The sequence below is a fragment of the Cyprinus carpio genome, chromosome A24 (assembly GCF_018340385.1).
Source record: "Cyprinus carpio isolate SPL01 chromosome A24, ASM1834038v1, whole genome shotgun sequence".
Lineage (NCBI taxonomy): Eukaryota > Metazoa > Chordata > Actinopteri > Cypriniformes > Cyprinidae > Cyprinus > Cyprinus carpio.
Window position 1 is genome coordinate 3,047,333 of NC_056595.1, and position 16,881 is coordinate 3,064,213.

General features: G+C 42.0%; 1 pseudogene; it reads right to left on the reverse strand.

The window, feature by feature from the left end:
- LOC109049104 overlaps nucleotides 1-15,824 on the reverse strand; it is a 47,737-nt pseudogene extending 31,913 nt beyond the window's left edge.
- Between the last annotated feature and the right edge of the window lie 1,057 nt (nucleotides 15,825-16,881).

A 16,881-nucleotide genomic window follows, 5' to 3' on the forward strand; every position in this document is an offset into this window, starting at 1 on the left:
TGGACAAACGGGACAAGCCAGTTTGCTCGTTTGCTGCTTGAAAGAGCGCACCGAGTTAACTGCTCACTCCCTGGCTTGTTTGCTTTGTTTCTACTAAACACCAGAGACACTGAGGGGGAGAAAGGGGGGCCGGAGGATGGGTGAAGGGAGTTACCAGAATCTGCACCACCCTGAGGTCTCGTATCCTTATCAATGCAAACCGTACACCCTACAAGACATAAACACACAGAAAGGCTGATACTAATTACTTCAGTTAGACTATGCTACAAAATCATTTGATACCAAGTCCTACTTGAACAAAACCTACATTCTACAGTAGATTTTTTTTTTTTTTTTGCAAGCATTCCTATCAGAAGTGGGCCTTGAGCGAGAAACACAGCCAGATGGAGATGTAAATGCATAAGCCAGTGAAATAACACTGTCCCATTTTATACTTTACATGCATTTTAACTCTACGTAATTGACCTCCGGTACTCAAGGGGGCAGTCTATCCCATTAAACTGACTGTGACTGTGCCGACTAGGGCTGGGACAATAAATCGGTGCATCGAGATTCATTGGATGGATTCTGAGACTTTCAGAATGCATCATGATTCTCTCTCAAGTTTTTGATGCATAAACATACCTTAGCATGTTTCTTAAATATCTGCAAACATATTAAGATAACAAACTTGTTTATCTGAAAAACAATGCTATAGTCAGTTATTCTCGTTTGAAAATGTGCGTTCCGGGCCTGAATGTCGGTCTCTGTTTTCGTTTGTGAAACCTGCCCACTGCCAGTTTATCCAATTGTATTTCAGCACCCCAGGTTGCCACTAAGCGGAAAACATACCGCATTTCATTTCATTCATTGTCAAGTGCGCTCGTTCCTGTTGGTGTCATCAATCTGGCAATCTGCATGTGCATCAAGTCTGAGGAGGAGGGGGCTGGGTGAATAAAAACCCTCTCCAATATTCAGAATTTGGACTGCAATACCCAGTTCAACCACTTGGTGTCAATCCTACATACAGCACCTTTACCAGCAGATGGCACTCTAGGCTAGTTTTTAACCGCACACTCAAATGCTCACGAAGAAGAGCGCTTGTGCGTTCGGCTGAGTAATGAAAATGTTTAAATGTACTTGCACATCGGCTTTTATGCTTTTATGATGCGAGATTAATGTAAACAGCCCACTATGACCATACTTGTAATTCGCTTCAACCTTTTCGAACTTTATGAATGATTATTTTAGGTTCAAGTGGTGTGTGTGTAAGGAACCGGAAGCAAGCAGAAAATGGCCATTTCTAAAGCACGCAGTGCCATCTGCTATTAAAAACTAAGCTCAGAATCACTTCAAGAGAGAATCGCGATGCATTCCGAAAATCTAAGAATCGATGCAGAATCATTTCTCAATTTGCAATGCATCGTTTTATTTCCCAGCCCTAGTGTCGACATGTTTATATTAAGCTTCCTGAATAATAAGCGTTTATTATTAAAGTTATCTTCAAATGGTTGTTAAACCATGACTTGAAAAGCAAAAATGACCACAGAAGAAGACATTTTGTGTTAATGTTTGTTACAGCGCCCCTTGTGACAACGTTGAGAATGCACCACATACTTGCTTCGAAGAATGCCAATGGTATTACCATCATAAAGTATGCAAAACATAATGGTACTATGTGGTTGCCACGTCCAAAGAAATATGGTAAAACCAAAAATATTGTATATTTTTAGTACAGCACCCCTCAGTATGTTTCTCAATCAATCTGCAGAAGTGCCGGCAATGCAATCAAAAGCAAAGACATAGCAAATTGAAATCATCTGACCAGCCATTGTGTGGCAACATGTGGAAACTCCAGTGAGGCTTGAGTTCCTTTTACAGATGATGGTTTATATTAGAGTAGAACAGAGAATAGCATTTGCCCATCAAACCAAAGAAGGCAAAAGCAGACACGTCACCAGCCCCAGTTATTTTCTCCTTATTCATGATTTTCTGCTTCCTAGACAAATTTTCAAAGATGCTGGCCTCAACCACTGACAAGACAGCACATCCAGTTTTGTCTGCTGACTGATTTTTCATGGTAATATGACTAACAACAGGAAATAAGTAACTATGAATGTAAGATGTGACTACATTGAAGGAGCAACTTTCGCTTCAGCTTTGAATAAAATTTGTGCTTCTGCAATGAATTTGTGGCATCAGTCTGTGTTCGACTGTGTGATCTACCCATAAACATCGTTTAACACCTGAGTCAAGCCTACATCATAACAGGCAACATGCTAAACTGTGCTGCGCAGGAAGTGGCTTTCATTTCCAAATCAACCCTGGCTGCTTCACCTTGGGTTGCTACGCCTTCATGCAAACAAGCTCTGTATCTGTGCGAGCATCTCAGATGCAGTAAAAAATGTTTCAAAGCCTCAAAATCATAGTCACTTTGAAAACACGTTGCTGCTTCTTGCTACAGTAAATGGCTTTAAGATGGATCCTTGAAGTACAGCAGGGTTGCAAGGATGCGCTGGAATATTTGGTGCACATGTGTTTTAAGGGGGATGGGGACATCTAGCCCCAGCTGTGGTGCAGGCTCGGTAGTTCCTGGCTCTTCAGAGGTTAAGAGATGATGTAAACAAGCATGCAAATTGAGGGGTCCCTGGCAACGGACGACTCAGCTGTCAAACCTCACAGGTGCTTGCGACAGGGACAAGTCTTAGACCCTTCTTTCTTGCAGATGGCAGGCCTTTATTTTGGTCTAAAGGACACATATGGTGCCTCAGATTGGCCAGACTTCTCAGTGGGATACTGCAAGAGAGCGGTTGACTGGTCACATGGCTTAGGTTTAAGGACAGGACGGCCTCGTATTCAAGCTCATCTCCATATCCATGCAAATATGCATGGGCGGAAACAGAAAGAACTGCATTCTCTCACAAAAGAGAGGCTGGTTCTGCTAAGACAGAGTTCTTGTAAGCGTAGACAGACATTGGCTCGTGCCCGGTTTCTGTGGAGAGCCGTAGTGTTACAGAGGAGTGCAGATGCAGGGTCCATGCTGACAGATCAGTGTGCCACTGACAGCTGCCTGGAAAAAGCATACACTGTCCACCCTCATTACAGATGGTGTGGGTGTGTGTGCGCACAAGCTCTCTCAAAGAATTTCGCTGTCCCTACCAATCCGTCCAAAATAGGGCAGCCATTTTAGAACGCTTCCTCGAGATAGAAACAAGAGCCGTGAATGAAAAGAATCACAATGATGCGAGACTGCATCCCGGGCTTACTCTGGTTAAACAGTGCGTGAGGTGTAGAGGACTGGATGAAAAGGAGGATCTGAACATCTAATCTCCTTCCCTCCTGTTGTTCTTGTTGTTGTGATCGCTCCTTTATTTAGCAGACATGTTCCTGCAGGAAGCCCAAGAGATCTTTCCCCCGTCCGACTTGCTAAGATGCCATTCTCTCTGATACGCTTTGACTGCGATCTGTGGATATGGAGACATCCGCAACTGTTTACTGAGATTGTTTAATTTGAGCGATTAAAGGTCTGGTTTGTACTCAACAGTACAAGGTTCTTTTTCAATTTTGTTTTATATGTTTTATGTGCAAAACTGAAACTTTTAACTCATCCGTGGAAAAAAAAATCCTCTTGGGAAGAAGTCACATGGGAATTCTTCCCATCTCCCTCCCACTTTCCCCCATTCCCTCTCTCTCGTCAGAGCTGGTCAGGGTGGCAGATTTTATGGCAGAAAGGACGCAGTGGGCTAATGCTGTTCTCCTTTGACAGCTGTCTATCTGTGAAACAAATAGAACATTCATCGAGGGGCAGCAGTGACAGTTCGGCTCCATAAATCCATAGGCACACAGAAGGCTCTCCAAACCTCACTGTGTACATGGCTCACATCAGCATCTAGAACAACTGAATAATGCATGGATCCTGTAGATGTGCAACTCACTTCTACTACCATTGGACAACTTTTGTTTGAACATTATTGGTGATAATAAAGGATGCATCAACAACTGGAGGCAAAAAAAGAGAAATGTTCAGCATGTTCAAAGCTGACTTTGAGTTCAATGAAATCAGAGGGTCCCAGATAAAGAGTTAGAAAAATCTTTTTTTTTTTTGGTTTTTTTTTTTAAAATGCCAGTCCTTTAAAGTTTTGAGAAACATTTATACTATTGTCAACCAAGTTAGAAATTTAATATCAAGTGGCGTAACCATCAAGTAAAAACCTTATTTAGGGTATTGTGCGCACAATAAATGCAAGTAATGTTTTTCAATGAATCTAAAAAGCAGCATAATAACTTAAGGTTTGGCTTATAAGATGGTGATAGCAAAAATGTGCTTTGCAATAAAAGTATAGAGATGCTTCTGATAACCATCTCTCTTTCATGCACCGTTGAGGTATAGGTGTGGCCGCTTGTTTCATGAAGTAGACTCTAAATTCACTGTACACCTGAGAACACAAAGAGACAAGGAGTAGGAAGAGGAGGAGGTGCGTGGGGGTACCTCCAGGCCTTTTCAGCCCTGTTAAACCGGCAAGCTCCTACAAGCCATCCTGAAAAAGAGGCCCACGATGCTGTGCACACACATCCTGAAACTGATCCGAGTGAATGCACCATTACTGCAAAGGGATTCCCTTGCAAATTGCATGAAATTGTGTTCTAAGTGGAAAAAAAACCCAGCAAAAACGTAGATGATCATTACAAAAAAGTTGTGCAAAAAAAAAAAAAAAAGATTAACATACCTATTCTGTAGAAACTTTTAGTCAATTTTTACCAAAGCTAGAACAACCTGATTCACTGTAAATAATGTGCTAGCCAGTCAGGTTTTGAGGCTGGCGAGCTGCCACGGTGGGTTCTCCATCATTTATTTGGAAGACTAAGAAAAGGAAAACCACTGGAGGGGTGTTTGACAGAACTAGGCAGATATTCCTCTTACAGCATGCTATAATGGAGCTCTTTGTGAAGCCAAGAAGAATACAGCCTTCATCGAGCTGATGCTGAGAACATCTCTCTGTGGCTCATACGTGCACACATAAACACACATGCAGTGACCATGCATGAGTTGTGGCCGCTTTTTCCCCTCCCTTGAAAAAGAAGCTTGTTGGGTGAGAAAATCTAAAGCAAGATTTGTGAATGCTCTTATTGGACCTAGTTCTGATGGCGATGTTATCGTCAGTCAATGCGCATTACCTCACTCCCTCTTCTTTCACTCAATCACTCTATCATTTCTGCACCTCCCCTCCGGCCCCATTTTGGCTTCTGTTACAACGTTACATGGCTTAAACTCCAGAGCAAGGATGCAAGCTAAAGTACAAGGCCAAAACATCAACCAACTGGTGCTGTGACGGCCGTCAGCCACCCACTTTTATGGCTCCGCCCCTAAAAGCCAACCCATGTGACTCGCTTCGGCCAATTGCTCCCGGTCTGCCAGCTGTTTGCTATTGCCGTTTGCCTGAGTGACAACCAGGCCGGCGGTTGCAGAAGGGGTCATCCATCACACTCCAGTGTGTGCTGACGCGCAGGGCTTCTCGGCTGTGCTGAAGCGACTCCCTAGCATCACATCACGTACAGCCCCCCCTCCCCTGCCTGAAATAAGAGTCACATTGTTTTTTTCCCTTTAGTTGCTGTGCAGGGCTCTCTCTACATAGGCGGCTGCCTGAGGACATGCTCCTACAAGGGAGTGATTCATCTAGAATTGGGGGGGGGGCTGGAACTTCATTGGACAATTTGCAGGCTGAGAGCGTTAAGTCACGATTCTTTCCCTAAATGTGCCAGCTTGGTGTTTAGCATCAGGTTAAACATCCTGCAAAAGGCTGTAGAGGCAGTCTACAAAGAAAGAACAGGCCAAAAGCGAGAACTTGATGGGAGTTTAGAATTGAATTCATTCAGTGTATTTTGCTGTAAATCACCAAATGCCATTCCACATGAGAAAAAAAACTTTTTGGTGAATTTGGTGACCAAATTTGGCAAGAGTTAATTTCTTTCTGTTTCACCGTACTGACCGTATATGTGACAAGATTGAAATAAATTAAAAGCTTTGTTTTTACACCTATATATTTAGCATAACACTGAAAATGTATCAGCGGTATAAACACATTTATCTTGTACTGCGGACGCCTCTATTTTACACAGCCTTCTGTGGTTTAGCCATCATGAAAAGACATCACAATCAGACTTAATTAGATTTTTAATGTAATGCTGGTGAAAACAACAATTAAATATCATGTTATTTGGAGCTCCAACCCTTCTATGTTGCAATAACCATGCTGTTATTCATGCTTGCATTGTCCTTTAAGTGTCAATTAGTTTGAAACCTCCTTTACATGATGAATCTCAATGACATCAGCTGGTACAGAAATTAAAGAAAGTACACAAGCCCAGCAGCAGTCAAAGGACGAGTGGTCATTACAGACCAATCTCTTTTGTAATTCCATGACAGTCTGTAGAGGCGTAAGGGCACCAGCATTTCGGCTGCACGGCCGCAAAGGCCTCATTTCCATCTCTACAGGCCCCTAAATGTTTGCCCACACATTGATAAAGAGGGTCCCATCTGATGCAAGGCGGCACCAGAGTGGGTACAGATTGGTGGGTGGGTGACAGCCCCCAACATTGTGAGATCCTGAATGGATAAAGGGGGTTAAAACACACAGAAAGGGACAATTACAACCTTCAAACAAAGGCAAGCAGGCTTAGCCGAAACGGTCACATGACTCAAAGGGAAAAGTTCTGGTTTCCTCCACTGATTTTGAGCTATAAACATTTTTTTTTCTTTTGGCGAGAGGTTCTTAGAGCATGACCTGATTAAGTATTTAATGTTCACCTCTAACAAAAGAGCCAGATTAGCAGAACTGAGGAGTACTTTGCCTGCCTGCGTTCCCCTTGCCAATTGCTGAAACCATTTACTTCAGTAGCTCTGATGAACAATTCCTTAAAAGTAGCACAATAGTTATCATAATTACGAGAACCTGAAAAAAAACATCCAGTATCCACCATTTCCTGTTCAGCAGACTCACACACAGCCTTGTGGGATAGGCCATTTCCTTAGCAAGCCATAGTCACAAACACAGACGTGCGGCTCGAAAGTGACCAATCACCATCCTGACATCATCAGGAGAGGATTTAAACAACGATTCTATGATGAGTCTAAAAGCCCGAACAACACAAAAGTGCAACAAATCTCGTGACATTAGTAAAGTTTTCTGCATGCACTGTAGGACTGTCAATTTCTTTGTAACTTTCTTTATAACTTATCAGCAGCCCACTGACCTTGTTCAAAGATTACGGCAGAATGAAATGAGCGCAATCTAGGAGAAGCCACTTTATGACTAGTTACGCAACACTGATTGAGACAAAACAAGCCGTTTTGCACATCAAACACCAAGGGCACAAGATGGACTCTTCATTCAAATGAGGATGTTTCAAGTTTTTGAGCTTGACGTGCTGAAGTTTGTATGTAATGATCTGCATGAGTTTCAAAAGATTTATTCAATTTCTAAACTGATCTTAGGCTAGTAGTAACCATAACCCACAAGGATGAGCGAAGCAGCCACTTGACGTGCATTTTGTAAAGTCTGTACTTTCAGACAGACCCTTGATCTGGTCTTCGTGTGCCAATCAACAGCCTGGTTATCTTCTTTGCTCTCTGATTTAGTTTATTATTACCTCTGCTCTACTTTCCTCAAGCACTTGGTAACAAAGTTCAAAAGTGAAGTCCTAACTCCCTGGTTAATGATAACACTCCTCCGATAGTCATGTTTTGTGGGATGCTCCGGATGGATGGAAACTAGATGAAGGAAGTAGATGAATCCGAATGGTTTTCTGATGACTAACACTGATGAAGATGTTTTGCAATGTGGCAGTTACCGCTCATCCCCGCTTATACTCTCATTGACAGGCACAGACAGGTTGGATTATAGTGTATTCAGACAAACAGTTGTTTTGAGCCACACAGCGAGATCCAACCAGCTATTGCCCAGGAGAAAAAATAAACGGCAATAGGTCGGGTACACAAATTGTGAGATATGGTTTCAGGTTTGTCCACGGAAATGGTCAATTTCAGCCTCAAAGCAAAATAATTGAAAATTAAGCCTCTTTTGCAGAAAATGCTGAAAACTTGATGGTCCTAAACAGGGCTGGGTGGTATATTGAGTTTGTACGATATATCACTATATCTTTAATTTGAGGCAATACCGTTTATATGGATATACAGTAGTGCATCTGAATAACAGCAGAGGACACAGAGTGAGATGCTGCGGGGCAAGTGCATAATCCAGTTTGTCCTAAACATGAGACATGCTTTATATTAACTAAGGGCTTTAAAATAACTGGTATTAAACTTGATATAGTTAATACGTATAGTTTAAAGAGGCTCGACACATGCACGCCAAACAGACGGAGTGCAATAATTGTGTCCTATGTAGAATTTCAAACCTACAACAAGTGTATTTTATGATAGCAGATAGCAGTAATGGGGTAATCAAAATGTAATGCAATTCATCTTGTGTTTGTCCACATTCATTTTTAGTTTAGCGAACTGAACTACTGCTTTAAAAAGCATTATTTTTAACGTTACAATGTTAGAATGGAATGTGATGTTAGCCCCTTTTTTGCACATAATGAAAAGCATAGCCTACTTTCACTACATTTCTTTGCCTTTAATATGAACATTGTTTAACTGGACAATATTGGGCAGGATGTTAAATAAATAAATACTTATTTAAACAATTTTTTTAAAATCCAAATAGAAAATACCGATATATATATATATATATATATATATACACTGTATATACTGCATATCGCATTTGGTTTTTTGGCCATATTGCCCAGCCCTAGTCCTAAAACAGTTCACGAACATTTTTTTTTGGCCAATATATATATAATATATATATATATATATATACATATTTTATATTTATATATATATATTTATATATATATAATATATATATATATATATATATATATATATATATATATTTTTTTTTTTTTTTTTTTTTTTTTTTTTTGGGTAATTTGGGTAATCCACTGTAACTTTTACATTACTGATTAGACCTCATGGTTTTCCACATGTGTTCTGGGTGGGTCACTCAGAAATATCCAAGCGTGTAGTCTTGCTGTGAAGTAGGTGTTGAAGGAGGGCAGCGTATCGGTCTGCTCATTGTGTACACAGCCCCTGATGGGGAAAGGCCAGGTTTCAGGGAAAGAAAGAACCTTGCTCGTTGTCTTTTGTGGCGTCTACTCAGGGGTGCGTCAGCAGAGCCTGCCCCATTGACTCCTTGTTTCCCAAGGGAGCTAGACGGTGTACCATTAACCCCAGACCAGTGAGACAGACACACCTTTACCTTTCACCTGACCATTCGAATTCGCAGCCCAAAAATCGTGCTTGAACGCCCACTTTGGAGCCCTAGACCTCTCTAACCCAACCCCCCTCCCACATCATTTCAGCCGGCTCCATCACAAAGATGCATTTATTTTGGAAACAGCAGCCAGCATATCAGCATCTCCTATCTTTTTTAATGCTGATATCCCTAAACAGACGGAGCGTGGCCTGGTGCTATTTCATGTTGTCGAGGAGTGTGATTCTTCTCCCGGTGTGACGACTCTGGGAGATTTTTCTGAGTGGACCGGGTGTGGCTTTCAGGAAGAGTTTTTCATCTTAGTAACACTGATACACATCTTAGTCAGACCGTCCTGACTGGAAAGCGTCTGGTGGAAATGTCAAATGTGACCAATCGTTTTGTCTGAACTTGCGGATGCAAGACCAGTTTCTTAAACAAATTGTGAACCAGGAATGCTGGTGGCGTTTTAAAGCCTTGAGTTCTTCCTCCCTTCCTTGACTTCATTCACTCCTTGTGTCTCCGCCTCCATCCCAAGGCCAGTCCAGTAATCCCATCCTCCCTTCCCCCCTACACTCATAGCAGCTGTGCAATGGGATGCTCTCAGGTGGAGGCCCGTATGTTTGCACAAGAGGTTGCAAGGTGTGTGTGTCTCACTTCTTTACGAGCCTGAGGTTCAGCAGGACTAGGGGCATGTTCTCCAGTCTCTGTGGATACGAGGTGTGTCCTGTGTTTGCAGAACAAACAACAATACCTTTTCAGCTCATGAGATGACTGGACATTGTGTGTGTGTGTGTGGATGCGGATGGGTATGTGTATGGTTCGGTTTTGAAGAACTGGATGACTGACTGTGAAGGTTGTTATGCACTTGAATTATCTGCTTCTTATCCATCACTGCATAAACAGCTACAGGGAAGCTTGATAACTTAAGTTCAACATGGAGGGACTTCAAATAAGAACGAGGGATGGACTGAAAACAAAGCACAACTTAAAATGCATAAACAGCTACAGGGAAGCTTGATAACTTAAGTTCAACATGGAAGACTGCTAGTTGTGAGGCACTAAAACAAATGTTGTACTGAAACCAAAACTGAAGTTTTCATTTAGCCAAAAAAGAAAATAAAGTTGGGGTAATTGAGTAATAGGGTAATTTGAATAATTGTAGCATGCACAAAATAGTCAATGACACGGTCAAAATGCATCTTCAGAGAAGCGATAATTAAACCTCACTATTTAGAATGAAACCAAAAATTCCTTTTATTTTTTTGCTATTTCGGCCACAAAATTTAGATGCATCACTATATTACTGTCTGCCAGTAATTCCACATCTCAAGCCACATGATTTAAAGAAGGGTTTTTTAAACCAGGGCTAAATGAGGGTAAAAAACAAAAAGGGTGAATCAATGTGAGTAAAACATTTTTTAAGAATTTTTAAGTTAATGTTAACTTAAGATATTGATTTAATGTTTAATGAAAAACAAATATGTTGATTTTACACAATATTAAATTTTTTTCAAGATAATATTTTCATAATTTACTTTAGTACAGTGACAATATAAATTAACATTTAATTTGGTAAACAACATATTGACTTAATGATAATCACACTCAATATTTATCTTCCACAGTATAAAGGAGCAACCCAAAAATGACACAATAAAGACCATAAACAGATCTGCTGCGGTCAACATCTCATATTTACTGAGCTGCATCCCAGCCAGGATTACATCTTTTCCCAGCATGCACTGCAGCCGCCAGGTAGCATGTCATTAAGGCAGCTCATCCTCGCGGGCTATATTTGTTATCCGTCGAGTGGCAGACCAGCGGAGCAGACGGAAGCAAAAGGCCACCTCTCGGCTTTCGATTAGCGCCAGACATAAGACGACCAGATTTGTGCCGTTTACACGAAGGCCTGTCTGCATGTCCTCAAACGTGTCAGATGCAGAACATGCAACGACAAAATACCCTTTCTGGTGTCCCAACTCCAGCTCAAGACGACGATTAGTGCAACTGTATCATTTGCACGCTCTCTCCAGTTCCAGCGTGCTCTCTCTCTAGTTGTGCGATGCTGTTGGCCTCTTTTTTTCTTTCTGCAACCATTCGCGTCTTGTCTGTTCCACCCTTTCTTCCCTCCCTCCCTCTTATTCTCTCTCGGCCAGCTCCACTGAGCAACAAGTGCTGCCTGTGAGTACCACCCCTCCCCCTCGTCCCAGCCTCCAGAAGCTATCGCAAATCCTGCGAGCAACTGCCAGCTGACAAAACTGTTTAGTCAGCAAGAGAGAGGCAGGGCAAGCAGGGAGGGAGAGAGCGAGCTTCAGGCTTGAGAGAGCAAACGAGAGCCATGCATAGTGGGCCCACACTAAAAAAAATAAAAAATAATAACGCTTTAGGTTCAGCCTTGACACTTATCTTGAGGAAACAAGAAGTGAGAGTTCTAAAAAAAAAAAAAGAAAAGAAAAAAGTAATAAAAATGGGGCATGTGGTGTCAAAAGCACTAGTGGGTCTGTCTGTCGAGCTGTCTGAATCTCAGAGAGGGAAAACAGTCGTGCGACTAACTCGCTATTGTTCGAACACTTCCTTCATCTCTTCCCCCTCCACCTCAGAGAAGAGGCAAGTTTCGCTTCCTGTATTTCCTCTCATCTCGGCTTGCTAGAGCTCCATTTTTTTCCTTCCCTGCCCTGCCTCCCTCCTGTCCTCTCCTCCTTTGTGGCATTCTTTCACATCGGTGATAGCCGTTGGGTTAGACTTTGAACTCTTAGCAAATACCAACATTATTTGCTGGTTGGAGCGGCTCGGGGGAGAAGCGGGGAAAGGTGATAAGACGGGCCGCGGTAACAGGGCTTCAGACGTGTTTGTTAGGCATCGTCAAAAGTCGAAATTAGCCATTATCCTGATCATCAGGGCAGATGATTGGGTCAGCACTCTGATGAAAGGTTCTCAACAATCCTATAGCTGCAGACTTTAAAAGCAAGACAATCCTTACAATGAAACGGTTTAAAATAAAAGCTGTTCAACTATAAAACCAGATTCAGATTACACTTACTGAACACATTATTATGTGGTTGCCAAGTCCAGGGTTTTCACACAGAATTGGTCTCTAGATATGACTTGAGTCCATCCTTTATTGCAAGTCTATGGGATTTTTATTTCTTTATTTTATTTGTGAGTTAGATAAACCCTTTGAAAAGTTAACTTCTCACCCTCATCAGGCCATGATCTAATGCATCATACAAAGCACACAAAGTTCAATAAGTAAGGTTTTGAAAAGCCAAAACAGTTACATTTGTGAATTTATCGTACACTTTTATCCAAAGCAACCTGCAAATGATTCACGGATAGATCAGTAAAGCATCAGAATTGTTTTGAACTACATCTTTTGCAACTGCTAGTTCTCCAGCAGCTTCATGTTTCTGAACCAAACATGTTTTTCGTGTTTTCACAGCCAAAGATAAGTGCTGCCTGTGTGGGCCATGCAATCACAGAGAGGACTGGCTGAATTTTTGAGGTTAAGGCTTCAATCCCATATATGAATGACACATCTAGTCTGTTAACAATAATGAGCCACGGAGGTAAAGCAGCATTCATGAAACGTCTGCATTCTTCTTACTGCGTTAACAAACAGTAGGCAATGAGAGACTTCAACCAGGACAACCACAAATATAGCTGAGGCTAAAGTGTCAGCACCCAACACTATTCTAGTACGGACGTCCAGACAGAAGCATGCCTGTGTCACTGAAATATACCAAAGGTTTAATAAAACACCAGATAATCTGTGCGCTAATAAAATTAACAAACCCCTACAACAATTAAACCCACAACTCTGCATCTCCAACTAACTGTTGCCATTCTTGAATGAGTTGGTCAGTTTATTGTTTTGTGTTGTTGTACATCATCATCTTAATTTTTTTTTATCGTCCAATTTGGGGAACCAACAAATACACCTTAGGCCTCATTTTCCTCCATCTCTCACTCAAAGCTGTTCCCCCGCTGTGTTCCTGTCTCCGCTATATGCCTTACGGAGGGATGGAATATAATCTTATCTAAAAAAGGCAGGATAAATATAGCCTGGGAGCCAAAGGGCCAACCCATCTTGCCCTAGGGCCAAAAGCAGGTCCCTCTCCATCAAGTTGCACATTTTCAAGGTCTCATTTAGACTTCAACTGCATTAGTAACCATTAAGACCACTAAGCAAAACATCTTGAATGAATGGATGAAGAATGCATAAACCAGGTACAGCTGCCTAACATCAGTAGCTAAAAAAGGTATAACAAAATGCAGTATTTCAAATGCACCTCATGCAATTGAATCTGGGATCAATTATTTACAATGCATTTCAAGGAAGATGGTAATTCGAAGACAGAAAATCAAATAAAATTAAATGTAAATCTGAGAAGGTCACTGATGCAAAGCAGAAGTGTAAAGTGTTTATCATTTGGCAGCCACAACTGTGGCCTGCTGTGTAGGTATCTTGGGAATTATTACTATAATGAATTTAGATAATGTCAATACCCCGGACACTCACTGAGACCCGAGGGAGGGTGATATACTTTTAATTAGCCCTGGAAAAAAATCCCTAGAGGGACTGGACACCAGATTGGTACTGTATGCATGGGTTTCTATTCACTGAAAAACTTCCCTGACAGTTCAGCATCAATTCTTCATTTCCTTTGGGATTTAATTCACTATATCTCACATGTGAAAACACTAGACTCTTCACAAACTCCATAAGCGAAGCTCAAAGATCAAAATATGTGCTTTGTGCATACTTTAGACTGCAGACTAGAACCGCCTTTAAAAATAAAAAAATAACAAACATGAGAGCATACTTTCCTATTAGCCTTAGCCAAAGAGGAAACAAACAAAACTACATGGAAACATCCTCCTTCTTTAGCCACAACACCATCAAGCTGATCCGTTAAGACTGGCCGCAAGGCCTGCGTATGGTCCTACTCATAAACATGGCAGGTCTCTGCCAAACTTTGACATCACTGATTTGAGGGAAAGGCACAGCAAATGTGTTTACTGTCATCATTATGGTCCAGCTAAATACATCAGGTTGGGCTTTTATTTTAAGAGATCACATAAGATCTTATATTTAGAGATGGAGAGAGGCATGATGGTGCGTGTAGTGATAGTGCATTGCTGCAGCATGAGACTCTGCTCGTCTCCAGTGTTGAATTTCGTAATGGAATGTGAACTGCTCATCCGGATCCGTCCTCTCCTCCCTGCCTTGGAAAAAAAAAAAAAAAAAAAAGGCAAGGGGAAACTTCTTTATCTGCCATGACCCTGTCATCTAGTGCAACTGGTCGAGCAGTACTGGGACTGGGTATTATTTGCACCAGTTCACTCCAAAACCGGAGTATGTAAGCGGTGTTGTTGAAGTGTGAAGTGGAAGCGGAGCGGAGCGTGGAATGGTGTTTTTGGGAAGTCAAAGATGTTTCACTGGAAGAGTGCACAATGGAAAACCCGGAGTGGAACTGGAGGCAAGAGATTAGAGAAATCTCTGTTGCTGTTCCAGACAGTCTTTTTGTTTGGGTGTTACTTGGTGACACTCAAAACTTGATGCTTTGGCTTAATTTTGGCACTTGGGAAACTTGCTCCTCTGAATACTGTGCTTGTTACTAGGGCATGTCACAAATTCAAGATGGAAACATAACCTGGAAGTAGTCTAAACAAAAAAGGAATTATATTGTGAACAATAAACCCAAATAACTAGGATACATTAAAAAAAAATGATAAAAAAATTATTAATTTCTACCAACTTATTTAACCATGGTACCACAACTAAATGTGAAGAAACTGAAAGTTAAGCGATAAGCACCAATTCGCTTCAAAACTTGCTCTTGCTTACTGATACAGACACAGATATATTATATGATAATGATTTGACATCTTAAAGACGTCTATCAGATGTTTGTGCACAGCAGAGGCTTTCCAGATGAAGCGATCTTTAACAGAGTATCTGTGCTGTCTGGGTAAGTAACTTGATATTGATCGAGCAATATCACTCACAAAATAATGCAGCTGCAGTATTTTTATCAAAGGTTGCCAGAGGCCTACCCCTTGCTTTAAAGTACTACTAAGATACACAACAAAGCCTTAAAAACCATACAGACACCGGAGGATGCACAAAATGTGGCGAGCGAGGTGAACTTGCCACGTTTACCTTCGTCTCTCCTGAAGTTTTCTTCCTCGCCGAGGAGGGGCGGAAAAAAGACGGAACACAAGTGCCTAGCAACCATTATCTGAGCAGCTCTCGAGCTCTGCTGCGTCTCCCGAGAGACCGAGCGGACTCATCCATTCCTTCAGTTCACAACGACAAACTTCTTCAATACAACTTACACAAACACTTTAAAACAACATGTAAACACCTAACGCGTTTGATTTGATGATGCACATCTTAACCAATTCTCAACCAGCGACTAAAACTGTGACAGAATCACAACCGACCGGATTTTCTGTAACTTACTCAAACTACCTCGACAGCTACCTGAACGTGATCAAAAACAGGCCAACCTTAAAGAGATAAAACACAACTTTTGTGACGCAACAGGTTGTTGTCGAACTACCAAACAAAAATAACAAACAAACCAACAACAACAACAAAAGTGCATGCAAAGCGATCGATGTATATATCAAAAACGACACTTTCGTTGATCTACACCGACCGAAGCGCGAGGACGAGGCGATCAAAGTGCACGCGCGAGATGTGATGCTCCGCGCGCGACAGCGGCGCGTTAGCTTAACGCGCTAACAGCCACCGACTTTCAACCCCATCATTCGATGCAACAACTTCCCCACACAGCTCTAAAAAGTTAGTAAAGATGACCGCACAGTTGCGACAACATAAAACATGCCCAAGAAACACGCCGATCGCCGCGATGTCTCGAGAAACGCTGCTGTTTGGAGCAGGTTTGCGAGCATCAGGTCTGACCTCGCGCAACGAGGAGGGCAGTGAAGTTGGGAAAAAAAAGTGACCTCTTACTCCGCGTTAACTTCTTACTGACTCACTAAACTCCGAGTAGTAACGTGGAAAGCATCAAAATAAAAAACACACCAACCAAAGCAAGCAGGCCCGCGCGAGAGTGTTCAGGAGGGCCGAGTAACTTACGCTTGACTTTGTTGGGGTTGGGTTGCTTTCGCCGAGACATGATGATGATGGTGATGATGAGCTGAGGAGAGAGAGAGAAAGAAAAAAAAAGAACGAAAGAAAGAAGCTGCAAAAGTTGTTCCGGCGAGGAATCAGATGGCGTTTGTAAAAGATGGCAAAGTTCGTCAACTTTGCGTTTGAGTTCACCCACTCTCCCAGATTGCGACCGACCCACGCCGAGATGCTTTAGGGAGGAGAGAGGAAAACGCTCATTCGTTTTCCTCCCACTGCGTCTCTCTCTCTCTCTCTCTCTCTCTCTCTCTCCTCTAAAGCTGATAAGTAAGGCGGAGTATCACGTGTTGATCTGCTCTAGTCTCCAAGGGGACGCGCGTTACTGAAGCTGCAGACACACACAAGCATCCCGCACACAACTACTTCACAAACTCTTCTGAAACAACACCGAGAAGTGCACTCTTATCTGTGCGCCAT